The following is a 14,893-nucleotide window of genomic DNA, read 5'->3' as shown; positions in this document are numbered from 1 at the left end:
CATAAGCTTTACCACACTGGAACAGACCGAAGGTCAATCAAGCCAACATCCTGTTTCCAACAGTGGCCAATCCAGGTTACAAGTACCTGGCAAGATCCCAAAACAGTACAATACATTTTATGCTGCTTATCCTAGAAATATACACAACAAAAATTGAATATTGTATATTTACAAGGTTTATCCAGGGAACAAAACAGAGCCATTTATTTTTGTATTTGTATCCTAGAAATAAGCAGTGGATTTTCCCCAAGTCCATCTTAATAATGGCTTATGGACTTTTCTTTTAGGAAGTTATCCAAACCATTTTTAACCCCACTAAGCAAACTGCTTTTACCACATTCTCTGGCAACGAATTCCAGAGTTTAATTACACACTGAGGGCCCCTTTTACTAAGCCGCATAAGTGCCTATGTACGTGGAATGCGCACCAAATTGAAGTTACCGCCCGGTTACAACATGGCCCTTGCGGTAATTTGTTTTGGTGCACGTCTGCTACGCACGTCTGAAAAATATTTTTTTTTTTCGGGCGTGCGTAACAGATGTGCGCCAAGTGGTATTTGACACGCATAGATCATTACCACCCAGATTCTTTACCACCAGGTCTATGGCTGGCGGCGGTAAGGTCTCAGACCCAAAATAGACGCGTGGCAATTTTGATTTTGCCGCACGTCCATTTTCACCCCGCCCCCCCCAGAATGGAGGCCTCTTTTACAGGCGTGCTAAAAAATGGATCGGCGCACACCCAAAACCCGTGCCTATACTACCGCAAGCCATTTTTCAGAGCGCCTTTGTAAAAGGACCTCTGAGTGAAGAAATATTTTTTCCATGTTGTTTTAAATTTACTACTTTGTAGCTTCATTGCGTGCCCCCTAGTCCTAGTATTTTTGGAAAGAGTAAACAAGTGATTCACATCTACCTGTTCCACTCCACTCATCATTTTATATACCTCTATCATATCTCCCCTCAGCCATTTTTTCTTCAAGCTGAAGAGCCCTAGCTGCTTTAGCCTTTCCCATCCCCTTTATCTCACACCTTTCAGTAGTAGCTCAAGGTGAGTTACATTAATGAACAATAGGTATTTCCCTGTTCCCTGGAGGGCTTACAGTTTGTTTGTACCTGAGTAGAGAGGTGTGGTAGCCGTGTTAGTCCACTTTTAGTGGTAATCAATAGAAATCAAACAAAATAAAACATGGAAAAGAAAATAAGATGATACCTTTTTTATTAGACATAACTTAATACATTTCTTGATTAGCTTTCGAAGGTTGCCCTTCTTCGTCAGATCAGAAATAAGCAAATGTGGAAGATGACAGTGTATGGGAACATCAAAGCATTTCATTGATAGTCTAATAGGGTGGGTGTGGGTAGGTGAGGAAAGAGGGAGATAAACAGAGAAATACCACTTTATCGTTTATAGTGGGCTAGAAAACCCAGATCTTTGTTATCTTCCACATTTGCTTATTTCCGATCTGATGAAGAAGGGCAACCTTCGAAAGCTAATCAAGAAATGTATTAAGTTATGTCCAATAAAAAAGGTATCATCTTATTTTCTTTTCCATGTTTTATTTTGTTTGATTTCTATTTGTACCTGAGGCAATAGAGGATCAAGTGACTTGCCCATGACCACAAGGAGCAGCATAGGAATTTGAACCTGTCTTATCTGGTTGTCAGCTGGGTTCTGTCACCACTCCACTGTTCCAACGATTCTAGCCTGCATCACAATTTGTAGTAGTGTGTGCCGGACATGCTGCTATACTCAGTGGCATGATGCACTTTAGACCATATATTTATGCTTCATAGAGTGTGCTTTATAATCTATAGCTTGGAACGTTTGATAGATTTCTTAAGGCTTTAAGAAAATCTTTTTGTGTTGTGGGAGTTCAATTGTAAGCAGCCCAGTTTGCTATAGGTTGCTTTCAATATCCAAGTTTACTGCTGTCAAAGATCTCCGCTATGCTGACTTGGCTGACTTGCGATCACATATCCTCCTCTTGATAAGGTGTGCTTCTAGAAACATCTGATCCCCACAGACCGAAGCTATCTACAGTGCCGTAAATGACGTGACTTAATCAGGGATAAAATCAATTGTTTGGCTCTATATTCATTTTTCATGGCCACATTCAGATAAACATTATAGGGGCAGCCCCTGTAACTGAAAGCACATGGATACTTTTGCCATGTATGCTTTGTATCTAATTTTCAAAGGGAGGTTATGCAGGTGGCTTGCTTTTGAAAATCAGCTAGCATAAGCACACTCTAGGAGGGTGATTTTAAAACAATGTAATGGATAAAGCAAAGAAACAAAACAGTTATAACCTCTATTGTCAGTCTTTTTTCTTCTGTTCCTGGAGGACAAAAAACAACTGTTAACTATTTAGAGGAGAAAAAAGGACCACAGGTATATGCCCAAACAGAGACGTTCTGTTACAGACTGAATTTTGCTATCATTGGTCCCCAAAACCCCCATCCACATTCTATAATTGCCTACAATTACAGTTCTGTCAATAATCAAAAATCCAAAATTTGTCTCAGCAATGGAAGAGATGAGTTCCTAAACCTGTTAAGTACGAAAATGCAAGTTTATTTTCTGAAAACAGAATTTCTTAATTTAATTGAATTTTGTTTTTTCCTGCATACATCCCTAATTGCTTCTCAGGCTGCTATCTCATCTTACCCTTTGGTGGAACCAGGTGACAAACCCAGTGAGCCATAATTACCAGGCATCTTTTTGCTCATTGTTCATTCTTTAACCCCATTCAGCCCTGTATTTAGTAATCGCTCAGTGTGACGGCACACTAATGAAGAAATAAAACATCCTGAGATCTATTCTTTCATGCCAGAGAGGGAGTCTGCTCCAGTGACTTGTAAAATCAGGTTTTAGACCAGGTGAAAAAAGGAATCGGTGCATAATACAGGGGGGAAGCACTTGGAATGCAGCATGGATTAATCCTTTCCTGTTGATTACATATTACAGAGTCTTTAACACCAATATAAAACTCTAGTCCTTAACTGAAGAGATGATTTCTAAAACCTGTTAATGTATGAAATGCTTCTTTTCTGGATAAATGCAAGTTTTTATTTTCAGGAATGCTAGCCAGTATATGAACATTTTTTCTCTGAATATCATATACCTGTCCTAGTTTTCTTTTTTATATTGTAATCCGAACTGATCCAAAATTTGGTATGTAGTGGAACATAAGATTTATTGTAATTGTAATAAATGCCTGTTAGGGCAAATTTCACACATGCTTTGGCTGTCTATAAAAGCCATTTGTTTCTGGTGTGAACTGTTTTTTGAAAATAAGGTACTTGGGCAGGGCCGCCGAGTGGGGGAGCGGGGGGGGCAAAATTCCACGGGCCCGGGCCTCCAAGGGGGGCCCGGTGCCGGGGTCAGGCCACCGGCGCTGCAGTCCCCGGTCTCACCTGCTTGCCTCCTTGGCTCCAGGCCCCCTGCATTCGAAGCAGCAGTCACAGATCTCCTCCCTTCGGGCTTTCCCTCCCTGTGTCCCGTTCTCGTGGAAACCGGAAGTTACATCAGACGAGGGTGGGACACAGGGAGGGAAGGCCAGAAGAGAGGCGATCTGCGACTACCGCTTTGAATGCAGGGGGCCCGGAGCCGTGGAGGCAGGCAGGTGAGACCAGGGACTGCAGTGGCGGGGGGAGCGACGGGGGGCAGGGGGAGGAACAGGGGGCGGCAGGGGGAGCGACAGGGGGCGGCGGCAGTGGCGTGGGGGCAGAGGCGGGATGGCCTTGCCCCGGGCCCGGCCTAGTCTCTCGGCGGCCCTGTACTTGGGTTTTGGAACTCAGCTGTTCAATTACTGTTTTCTTTTCAGTCTCTCGCTTGCTGATCCACAGTTTATGCAGGGGTACCTCAGATTAACTTTGAGACTTCAGATGATACAAAACACAGCCACGCAAATGTCGAGCAACAAATTTTGCCTGTGGATTCAATTTTGGCCAGAACCAAAACTACCGGTTTTGGTCGATCTCTAATGTGTAATGTCATGTACACTATGCATGCTGAAAGAGGGTGTATTTGGGGGCAGAGAGTGGACGTGCACTAGGTAGGACCAACAACCAAGCATACAGGATTTATTCTAGGTATAACCGTGGGTGCATGGATGTTGTGTAAAAGATGTGCCCAAATGTATATCTCTTTATAAATAGCTGCTAAATGGCAGTGAGGATGTCTCTCTTGACATAGAGCATTGATCGATGCATTATGCGGCTGGTTTGCATCTAAATGCATAGCCAGGTCTGACTCTTCCTCTAACTAGCTACTTCATTGCCCTTACCTAAACCTCCACCGCCCCATTAGCTCCCACTCCACTCCATTTTGCTCTTTTCTACTAAACATCTGTGCCCCTTTCTCAGTCCCTCCACTCTGTCTCTCTTTTGAAACAAACAGTATGTGTGGTTGTGTTTGTGGATATGTCCATCAACCATTGTCAGTCTGTGTGTCTAATTCTGTATATGTGTGTGTGTGTTGATAATGTCCATGTCTGAGAGATTTTGAGTTGGAATTCCACTTACAATAGTTGATCACTTTTCTTACCAAAGCGAAGAAGGATTTCATTCATACAGTGCCTATAAAATAAATCCCTTAGTACATAAGTGAAGTTGCTAAGATTGAAGCACAAGAGACTCCACCTTAATGCAGAAAACTAGCATAGTGCACTTGTTATATGAGGAAAAACCCGGGTACAGCATGTTCCCTTTCTCAAACAACTTCAACGTAGAGTGGATTCCTCTTGCAAACCATCTTTTGAACCAGGTAAAAGGTACTTGCAGTAGAATGAAATCATTTCAGGATCCAGTCCTTAGAAGAAGCAAGGGGGCCTTGAAGGCACATTTGTGAAAAGCAGGAAGTCCTACAAACATGAGGTCTTACTACACTGGATCTGAAACTGCATTATTTTGTTTTATAGTTTAACTTTTCAAGTCTCGTACACTAGTATTTGTAGAAGCTGTCAGAAATGTTTCCACCTTCACGATCAACATTCAAGAACACTCACATGCGGCTGCCATTTTAAGGACTCGTTGTTTTAGAAACAAAAATAACATGTAATATAAACCTTTTTATGGTCAGTTTGATAGCCTTTATAGAATTGTTTAGCTATGCTTGTAGTTATTTGCTATTGAGATTGCTTAAACAATGAGACTTGATTAGTCTTGATTGCTCACAAAGGATCCCTTCCACTAGACTAGAAAATGAATGACCTTGAATTAATTCACTAAGCTTTGCCCATGCAAGTAAAGTTGGATTGATGGGTATTCTGGCATGGGCCAAGTTATTATTATTTTTTTTAAACAGTAGACATTAAGGCATTTAATACTGGAGGAGAGAGCCCTAAATGAATGAGGCCACAATTACTGAATATCTGATGGAAGTGCTTGCTTAAAAAAAAAAAGGTTTTCTCTAGTTTAGGTTATTAAAAAATCGAAACATCCTAGCTTCCGACTGCGCACATCACTTAGTTTGTCTTTACATTTGCTTTTTCTAATTGGATTTTATACATTGCTATATTTCCTCCAGAAAGTATATTGTTTCTAAATTACTATCTCAGCCATTTCACTCAAGGCCCCTGCCTCTAATGCTTTCTGACAGGTATCAACATAATGAACCATAATGAAATGAGGAGCAATCTACAGTAGGGACCCTGCATGAATTCTGCTGGTCCTGTGCGACTGTGCTGCTAAAACCGGAGCACTGATTAAAATCACACTGTCCTTGCTTGTTTTCAAGGTTAAAGATTAAAAAGTGCTGAAATATCCACAGTAACTCGAGGATTTTCTGTATTTCTATAGTCAGGATTTAACATGTTTCATGGCTATTCGTCAGGGTTGAAATACACTTGTCATGTACAATGCTGTCATACTGCTTCCCTCTTATAGCCTTCTTATTATCCTGCCCATACTTTCCAATGCAGTCCTCACATTCTCCTCTGCTCTATGCCTCCTTTTCCTCTCTCAGCTCTAGTCACCTTCCCCACCTCCCTTGGAGCTCTCACTCACTTCTTTCTCCTGCTCTAGATTTTTTCACTTTTCTCCCTTCCTTCTGCTCTTCCCCTTTCCTATCCACTCATGGCTCTGAAGCCCTCCAACTGCCCTCTCTAGAGTCCTGCCACCCCACACTGTGCTGTTCCTGATCAGACTGAAGATGCCACTTCTTCAGGCTCTATATTTTTCCACCAGCAATGAAAATCCACTTGCCTCAACTGAGTGAGCAGGTGGATTTTCAAAACTCTGTACAGAGTTACTTGAAGCTCGGTATTCTAAAGAGTTGATATGTTTAGTGGTAGCTGCTATAAGTATAAAACCCTCTAACCCCTCTATCTGTGAATTTTCAGCGGCACTGTGTGGATGCTGCCACTGAAAAGTCTTATAGACCACCCATTTCCAACCCAGTCCTTGGGACATACCTGGTCCCATTTGGTTTTCATGGTTTCCACAATGAATATTCATGAGTTAGATTTGCATGCAATTGAAGTAGTGCATGCAAATCTATCTCATGCGTATTCATTGTTTATTTTTACAGTATATGATGACTAAATATTTCCAAATTTTCTACACATTTTATTAAATATTGTTAAATATAACAAAAAGTATATCTTATCCTCACCACATAACACATTTATATCACAAACAAATATTCCCACAAATCACTTATCTTGAATGTGTACTCTACAGCAGCATTTCCAAAACTGTGGCCGCGGCACCCTGGTGTGCCACGGCGAACTCACTGGGGTGCCGCAGAGGGAGATAGGATAAGGGCACGCATAAGCCGCAATGAATCCCGGGCCCTGCAAGAGACTGCAAAAAGTAGTGAATCATGCCTGCCGCCACCACTGCTGCTGAGAAAGGTACTGCAACTGCACCCTTAACAACGCTACTCCTGCTACAACAGGTCTGAGGCAGCGATTGCCATATGCTGCCTACTGCTAACCCGGGGGCAAGACATGACAAAGGGGAGGCTTCTGGGTTAGTGGCAGACACCTTGTGGGAATCACTGTTGTGATTTTAGAAAGCTGCTTTGGGCAAAAAATTGTAGAATTTCCCCCCTAACATACAGTATATGTGGGAGAAGCTTTCTAAAATCAGATCTCCCACTGTAGAGGCTCCTAATTTCAGCATCAGCAGACTCTTGCCCCCCCTCCAAGGCATCTAATTTTCTACTTGCAGCATTACACAACCCTCCTGTGGTAACTACCTTTCATATCTACACACACCCACCACATGGCAACCTCCCAATGAGGGCAATCCCCCCCCCCATCCAGGCAATAATCCCCTTCATGGTAACCACCTGGCTGACTCCCCCTCACCATCTGATCCCCACCCCAGCCTTATCAAGGGGTTCCTTCAGTTTAATAGGGTGGGAGAGATAATCCACTCATTCCTGCTATGACAATCCCGGGTCTCAAAATGGCCGGCAAGACCTTTAGCTGAAATTATCACTAATGGTCTTGGTGGCCATTTTGAGACACAGAATCATTATGGTGACAGTGAGTGGGCATCACCCCACTAGACACCAGGATGGGCTGGATATCAAAGGTGGGGAGTGGGATTCTTCTGGGGGGGGCTCTTGTCTGGGCGAGTTGGCCTCTTGTTGGGGAGTTGCCATGGAGGAGAGACTTCTGCATTGGAAGGGTTCTGCCACAGAGGAGCTCTGCCATAGGGGTTGAGACCCTGGAGGGCGGTTGCATTGAAGGAGTTTTGGAGGGAGGTCAGATAGGGGAGGAGCAGTCATCTGAAGGTGGTGATTGGGGATAATTGTTGACATTTAAAGCTGCATCTTCCAGCAGGACTTATGTGTCTTGGGACAGCTGTAAATGCTAATGTCTGTCTTTGCAATACAGATGTGAATTCCCTGTGTGAAATGGGGTATCCATCTTTGAATTGTAGACCTGCCCAGGACACAGTCTCTCCCCACCCTACCCACTACCACTTAACATTCCTCTCTCTACTCGTGCCTCTTTGACGTTCTCCCCTCTACCCTTGTCCTCTTGACATCTAAACTCAAAAAATATTATCCCCTTGAAATACTTCTGGTAACAAAGATAATCTGAAAAATAAACCAGGGTTCAACTCGAACTCAACTCTGACCACTAGTAACTAGGGTATGGGCAGAGAGCTTAATTGTCGTGAAATACCAAAAAATGTCAGGAAATGCAGAGAGATCACAGGATATCCCCCCCCCCCCCCCCACAAAAAAAGGTCTCTTAAAAAATTGAATTAAGATATTTCAAAGGATTCAATTAATAGAGTTCTTTATTTTACCACATCTTCCATATTTAAAGGATCCAACATTTATCATCCAATTAGCTTCATGTCTTGCTCCGTTTTGTCTACATTCAAAGACTCTTACAAAAGGCAAAGCAACAACATTTATCATCTAATTACCTTCAAATCTTGCTCTGTTGTGCCTAAATTCAAAGGCTCTCTGACAAAAGGCAAAGCAGCTTATTCAGATGAATAATTTAAAGTGCCTTGTATTAATATTTTGAGATTGAAACCAGCCTTAAAAAAATCTTTTTATGCCACTGCAACACCCCAACCTACGAGACCCATTTCGCCTGTCGTGAAATGCCATTTACACATAGTAACATATGGAGATGCTTCTAAAATAATGGTCATAATATTGCTTTAAAAGATGTTGCAGGTCCCCTCAATCATTGAGTCTTATTTCAAGGTCTCTAGCCACTCCTCTGAAGGTTTCAAATTGCTTATGTTCCATTTCAGAGTGGCCTAGTGGTTAGAGCACCGGTCTTGCAATCCAAAGGTGGCCGGTCCAAATTCCACTGCTGCTTCTTGTGATCTTGGGCAAGTCACTTAACCTTCCATTGCCTCAGGTACAAATTTAGATTGTGAGCCCTCCTGGGACAGAGAAATATTCAGAGTACCTGAATGTTACTCACCTTGAGCTATTACTGAAAAAGGTGTGAGCAAAATCTAAATAAATAATAATAATAATTTCAGGACTGTGAGCTCACTCTGGCCATTGTATCGCCATGGACTGGGAGCTGGCACCAGTTAACCAAGTAGGCTGGATACCTACCTAGCACTCAGGGTGTGATGACTGATCACATTGCATGAACACCAGGAAAGAAGTTGGTGAGATACCTAACTCCTGCTCCAGGCTCAGTACCAGCACCCCCCCACCCCCGCCTTGGTTCCCTTTTACAGCTTCACAATGCAGGCCTTAATTTTAATCTGCCTAATGCAATTCTGTGGAAGAAGAAACAGATGTTTAGTGAGGGGAGGCAGAAACTGTATCCTTGCTTATTTGCATGGTTATGATTGGGCCTCAGATTAAAATTGGTGCACCACAGCCCACCCATTTACTTATTTGGATTTATTTACCACTTTTTTGAAGGAATTTACTCAAGGCAGTGTACAATAAGAATAAATCAAACACAAGCAATAGACAATTACAGCAGAAAAAATATTCAAACAACAATACAAAATATGGCATTGTATACTGCTTATGATTTTGGATTCAGCACATTTTTATAAACATGACAAATACAGAATCCTTTTATACATTTTTGTATCATTTGTTATATAGGTGTGCACATATATTTTTGTGCATTTTGTTTACTTTTATATTTTTTACATTGACCATATTACCTCCTACATTTTTACTGTTTCTTTGATATAGCCAGTTAAGCATATAACTGGTTACTTTATCCAGTTTACGCAATTTAGCAGGTATTCATTACTAGTCAGATACTACTAATCATTTATATAGCACTACTAGATGTATGCAGCACTGTACACACTATATGCAGGTACTTTCTCTGTCCCTAGAGGGCTCACAATCTAAATCTTTGTACCTGGGGCAATGGAGGGTTAAGTGACTTGCCCAAGGTCATAAGGAGCTGCAGTGGGAATTGAACCCAGGCTGCCAGGATAAAAGCCTGCTGCTCTAACCATTAGGCTACTCCTCCATACTTAAATGTACTCCTCCTTATGCGAGTACATTTAAGTATGACGTGAACATGTCGCCATATTTAAATAGAAAATTAAACAGTGGTATCTACCAATACCAGCTGAGATGTCTGCCCCCCCCCCCCCCCCCCCCCCCCCCCCCCATTGACTTGCCCTGGTGTTAAAAGGTTTTTCCCGTTTTGAATGTATGGAAAAAAAATTGCTTTGTACCAAAAAAATTGCTTTGTACCTCAGGCCTTTATTTTAAATTTCTTTGCACTTAGCTTTTGTGATTTCTCATCTTGCTCAATATGTTATTAATTGTATAGGACTACAGAATTTGGCAGCTCCTGCAGTCTTGAATAATAATATAGATTTTGTTAGCTGTTGCCAGATGGACTCAGTCAACATGATGAGGAGTTGGGGCACTTGGACATGGACATCCCATCCTTACTGTTCCCATTTTGTAAACATTGAGACATGATTTAAGTCAGAGATCTTTTCTAACTACTTATGCCAGATGCTTATGAAAGAACCAGTGTAATCTGTGCTTGATAGCTGCAAGCATGTTTGTCAGGAAAATAATAATCCAAGATATCAACTTCCTTCTGCAGATTGTTAGTCTTTCAATGTTGTCCTTTTCTTTTACTTGTCAAAAGACCTGGTTCTACTCAAACATCGTCAAATTAAATACATTTAAAATAAGAGTGCTTTTGTTTTTCAGTTGTAATTCGAGGATTATTATGGATTTACCTAATGCACTTGCGGCCAAATTCTGTATATGGCGTCCAAATGTAGGCACGCTGGAATAACGTGCCCAGCACTGTTCTATACACCACATCTACAGTAAGACGCAGTTTATAGAACATTGCATAGGCCAGGGGAATGCGCCTACATTTAGGTGCAACCATTTACGCCACTGAAATCCTGGTGTAAATGCCTATGCTTAAATGTAGGCACGTTTCCCCGAATTCTGTAACAACGTGCGTAAATGCGATTGACATCCTTGACATGCCCACACTCCTCCCATGGCCACACCCATTTATGTGCATTGAGAATTACGTGTGCCTCTTTTTAGAATACACCTAAAAAGAAGCACGCATAATTCTAATTATTGCCAATTAGTGATGATAATTGGTTGTTATTGGCTAATTATCATCACTGATTGGTTCATTACCCAGTTGTGTACCTTGCATAAATTGCCCGCATGCACAATTTAACGCGCTCTACTTGCCACGCCTTATATAGAATCCAGGGGTTATAGCGAATTTCTATAAAAGATACTAAAAGTTAAGCACCAAAAATCTTATACTAAGTCGGTATTTTATAAGGCAATTCTACTACTACTACTACTTAACATTTCTAGAGCGCTACTAGGGTTACGCAGCGCTGTACAAAATAAACAAAGAAGGACGGTCCCTGCTCAAATGAGCTTACAATCTAAAGAACGAAATGTCAAGTTGGGCAGTCTAGATTTCCTGGGTAGAGGTGTAGAGGTTAGGTGCCGAAGGCGACATTGAAGAGGTGGGCTTTAAGCAAAGATTTGAAGATGGGCAGGGAGGGGGCCTGACGCATGGGCTCGGGGAGTTTGTTCCACGCGTGGGGTGAGGTGAGGCAGAAAGGGCAGAGCCTGGAGTTGGCGGAGATGGAGAAGGGTACTGAAAGGAGGGATTTGTCTTGAGAGCGGAGGTTACGGGTAGGAACGTAAGGGGAGATGAGGGTTGATAGGTAAGGAGGGGCTGCAGATCGAGTACATTTGTAGGTTAGTAGCAGAAGCTTGAATTGAATGCGGTACCTGATCGGAAGCCAATGAAGTGGGAGACCAGTGAGGAGGAGTAGGTTGCAGTAGTCAAGGCGAGAGGTAACGAGAGAGTGGATGAGAGTTCGGGTTGTGTGCTCAGAGAGGAAAGGGCGGATTTTGCTAATGTTATAGAGGAAGAAGCGACAGGTCTTGGCTATCTGCTGGAAGTGCGCAGAGAAGGAGAGGGAGGAGTCGAAGATGACACCGAGGTTGCGGGCAGATGAGACGGGGACAATGAGGGTGTTATCAACTGAGATAGAGAGTGGAGGTAGAGGAGAAGTGGGTTTGGGTGGGAAGACAAGAAGTTCGTTCTTGGCCATGTTCAGTTTCAGGTGGCGGTTGGACATCCAGGCAGCAATGTCGGATAAGCAGGCCGATACTTTGGCCTGGGTTTCTGCAGTGATGTCAGGTGTGGAGAGATAAAGCTGGGTGTCGTCAGCATAAAGATGATACTGGAAGCCATGAGACGAGATCAGGGAGCCCAGGGAAGAGGTGTAGATAGAGAAAAGAAGGCCCTGGAACCCAAAAGAGGACAGTGTTTCGAGACGTAAGTTGTGATTGACAGTGTCAAAAGCGGCGGATAGGTCGAGGAGAATGAGGATGGAGTAATGACCTTTGGATTTGGTGAGGAACAGGTCATTACAGACTTTGGCTAATGCCGTTTCTGTCGAGTGAAGTGGGCGAAAGCCAGATTGAAGCGGATCGAGGATGGTATGAGAGGCGAGAAAATCAATGCAACGGCTGTGAACGGCGCGTTCAAGTATTTTGGAGAGGAAGGGCAGGAGGGAGATGGGGCGCCAAATCCATTATAGAATACTAGGCATACCCACATACGTCATATCACTATCAGGCACAAACGTGCATGCTTAAATGTGGCTTCCTGCATGTACAACTGACAGCGTTTTATAAGTTGTGTGTGTTGCTTGGCAACAGGCCCATGGCCCACTCATGCCTTTCCCATGTGAACACCCCTTCTTCAATCACCGCTAGAACATTTAAGCACCAAGTTACAGAATAGCGCCTAATTGAACTTAGGTGCATTACTGCCATTTCATCCTCCTCCCCCCAATGTAACTTCCGTACCATTGTATCATGGAAGTTACATGCTGAATTAGCACCTAACTGTGGGCACAATACATAGAATGAGCACGTTAGACAGCAATTCTTTAAAGGGGCACCTACAGGAAGCCTGTTGTAGGTGGTTACTTTTCATTATAGAATACAAATGCAGCTGTGGTAGTCCTCATCTATATTTGAGGCTTGAGCCATAGAGCTGATGTAAATGCCTTTGCTCTCCCTCACTCCACCCCCTCTCCCATGTAACTTTTCAGAAGCAAGTATTCTGTCCTGCCGCGGCAGCCTTAGTCAAGGACTGCATCCAGCCTTTCCCTCTCACCCATCCTGCCTGTTCTGATGCAGCTTCCTGTTTTCAGAAGGGTGGAATGAGTCAGAGGGAAAGCTCAGTGCAGGCCAGAGGCAGCCTATGAATAAGGCTGCAGGACAGAAAACTTGCTTCTGAAAAGGTACATGGGGAAGGGGGGGGGGGGGGGGTTGACGAGAGTAAGAAATGTCAGACAGTGGGGGGGGGGGGGGGCTCCTCCTTTGAGCTGGGGCATTTTCTAAAGCTGAAGTAACCTGAGAGAGAGATGCTGGATGGGGGGGGGGGGAAGAGACAAAATTTGCCTGTTCATCTCCTTAAGACTCAATTGTAAAAGTACTGCCTGAGGGGCTGATGCTCAAAGCTTATCATGCTAGCAACATCTTATTTAAACTGGTTCTGGTCAGTCTAGAGATCACGTTACTCAGCGTTTAATGCACAAATGGGTTCTGCATAGCTTTTACCGTTCGGGGTAGTAGCTAACAATAATCCTATTACAAAGTGCTCATTAGTATTAAACTGAGCATTCCAAGTGATGCACAGACATTTCCGAGTGATGCACAGAAAGGAGCGCCTACCTTTAACATTCATAATTTTCTGTCAGGTCTGGATCTGTCATTGTGTGAAAAAAACTTCTGGGAGGAGCAGTCTACTTGCATTTTTCAATAGCAAAACTTGTCTGAGAAAAGAGAACAGCTTACGAGGGGTAGAGAAACGGGGGGGGGGGGGGGGGCTTTAAGCAAGGAGGAGACTTTTTTCAATAGCAATCAGTGTCTGAGAACAGCTTAGTGGTGGAGAAAGAAACAGACAGCCAATCGGCTGGGGGAAGCCCCTGTGATGTCAGCTATGATGTCAGCTACAGGGGGATGGAGAAACAAGCAGACAGCCAGTCGGCTGGAGAAAGCCCCTACGACCATGTCAACTGGGTGGGCTTTCAACAAGGAGGAGATTCCCAAAGTAAAGTCATTAGGGGCAGAGGGAAGGCAAGTAAACTGCAGGAGGAAGGTAGAACCAGCACCAGAACACTGCAAGGGAAAGGAGACAGGGGGACAGTGGAGCCAGCAAGTACTGCAGGGGAAAGTAAAGAGTACACCAGCCCTAGCATATGAGCAGAACAGGGACACTTACCCAAAGACTGTTCTGTGTATGTGCTAGGTGCTTTCCCTACTGAGCTGCTTGCTGAAATTGCGTGCAGCTCATTTTCAGTCGATTTCCTTTGAGCACACCTCACTATTTCCAAATTGGTAAATTCTACCAAGGATCTAAATGCGAACTGAGTTTGAGTGAGGAGTTTTGGTGTCTGCGGCTTGAGGCTCGCCACCGGCTTCTGTACTGCAGCAGCCCGAGGAGGAGGGGAGCAGCTTGACAACAAATTTCTTTGACTGGCAGGACTTTGGCATCCCCACCAACCATTTAATAGGAGCTGCACATTTGGAGGGGGGCCTGAGCTGAAAGTGTTTGGGGGGGCAGGCCCCCCCCCCCCCCCCCCATGGCTACGCTTACTGGCTGAAGAGGGAGGAGGTTGCAGAAAAAAAAGAGTGTCTAAGTGGACAGGATGGTCCAGTTGGTCTTTATCTGTCATTATTTACTATATTACCACGTTATGGTAGAGGGTATGAGCTTATAAGTGATAAAATTAATTGGGGGAAAACATACAAAAGGAAAAAAAAACCTGTAGACATTTCCAATCCAGAAATCTAAAATGAAGCACGGTAGTTTACTGTTAAGGGTCAGGAGGCAAGAATTCACAATGGAAAAGATGTAGTGTTGTCACAGTTAACCAAAGAGAAA

At 43.4% G+C, this 14,893-nt stretch overlaps 1 protein-coding gene across 2 annotated transcripts in view; it reads left to right on the top strand.

The window, feature by feature from the left end:
- Positions 1-14,893, top strand: part of EPHA4 (EPH receptor A4) — a 269,461-nt gene that overhangs the window by 103,080 nt on the left and 151,488 nt on the right. The window lies entirely within an intron of this gene.

Source organism: Microcaecilia unicolor, chromosome 10 (genome assembly GCF_901765095.1).
Source record: "Microcaecilia unicolor chromosome 10, aMicUni1.1, whole genome shotgun sequence".
In the NCBI taxonomy this organism is placed as follows: Eukaryota; Metazoa; Chordata; class Amphibia; order Gymnophiona; family Siphonopidae; genus Microcaecilia; species Microcaecilia unicolor.
Note: the sequence above shows the minus strand (reverse complement) of the source record. Positions and strands in the feature narration are given on the sequence as shown.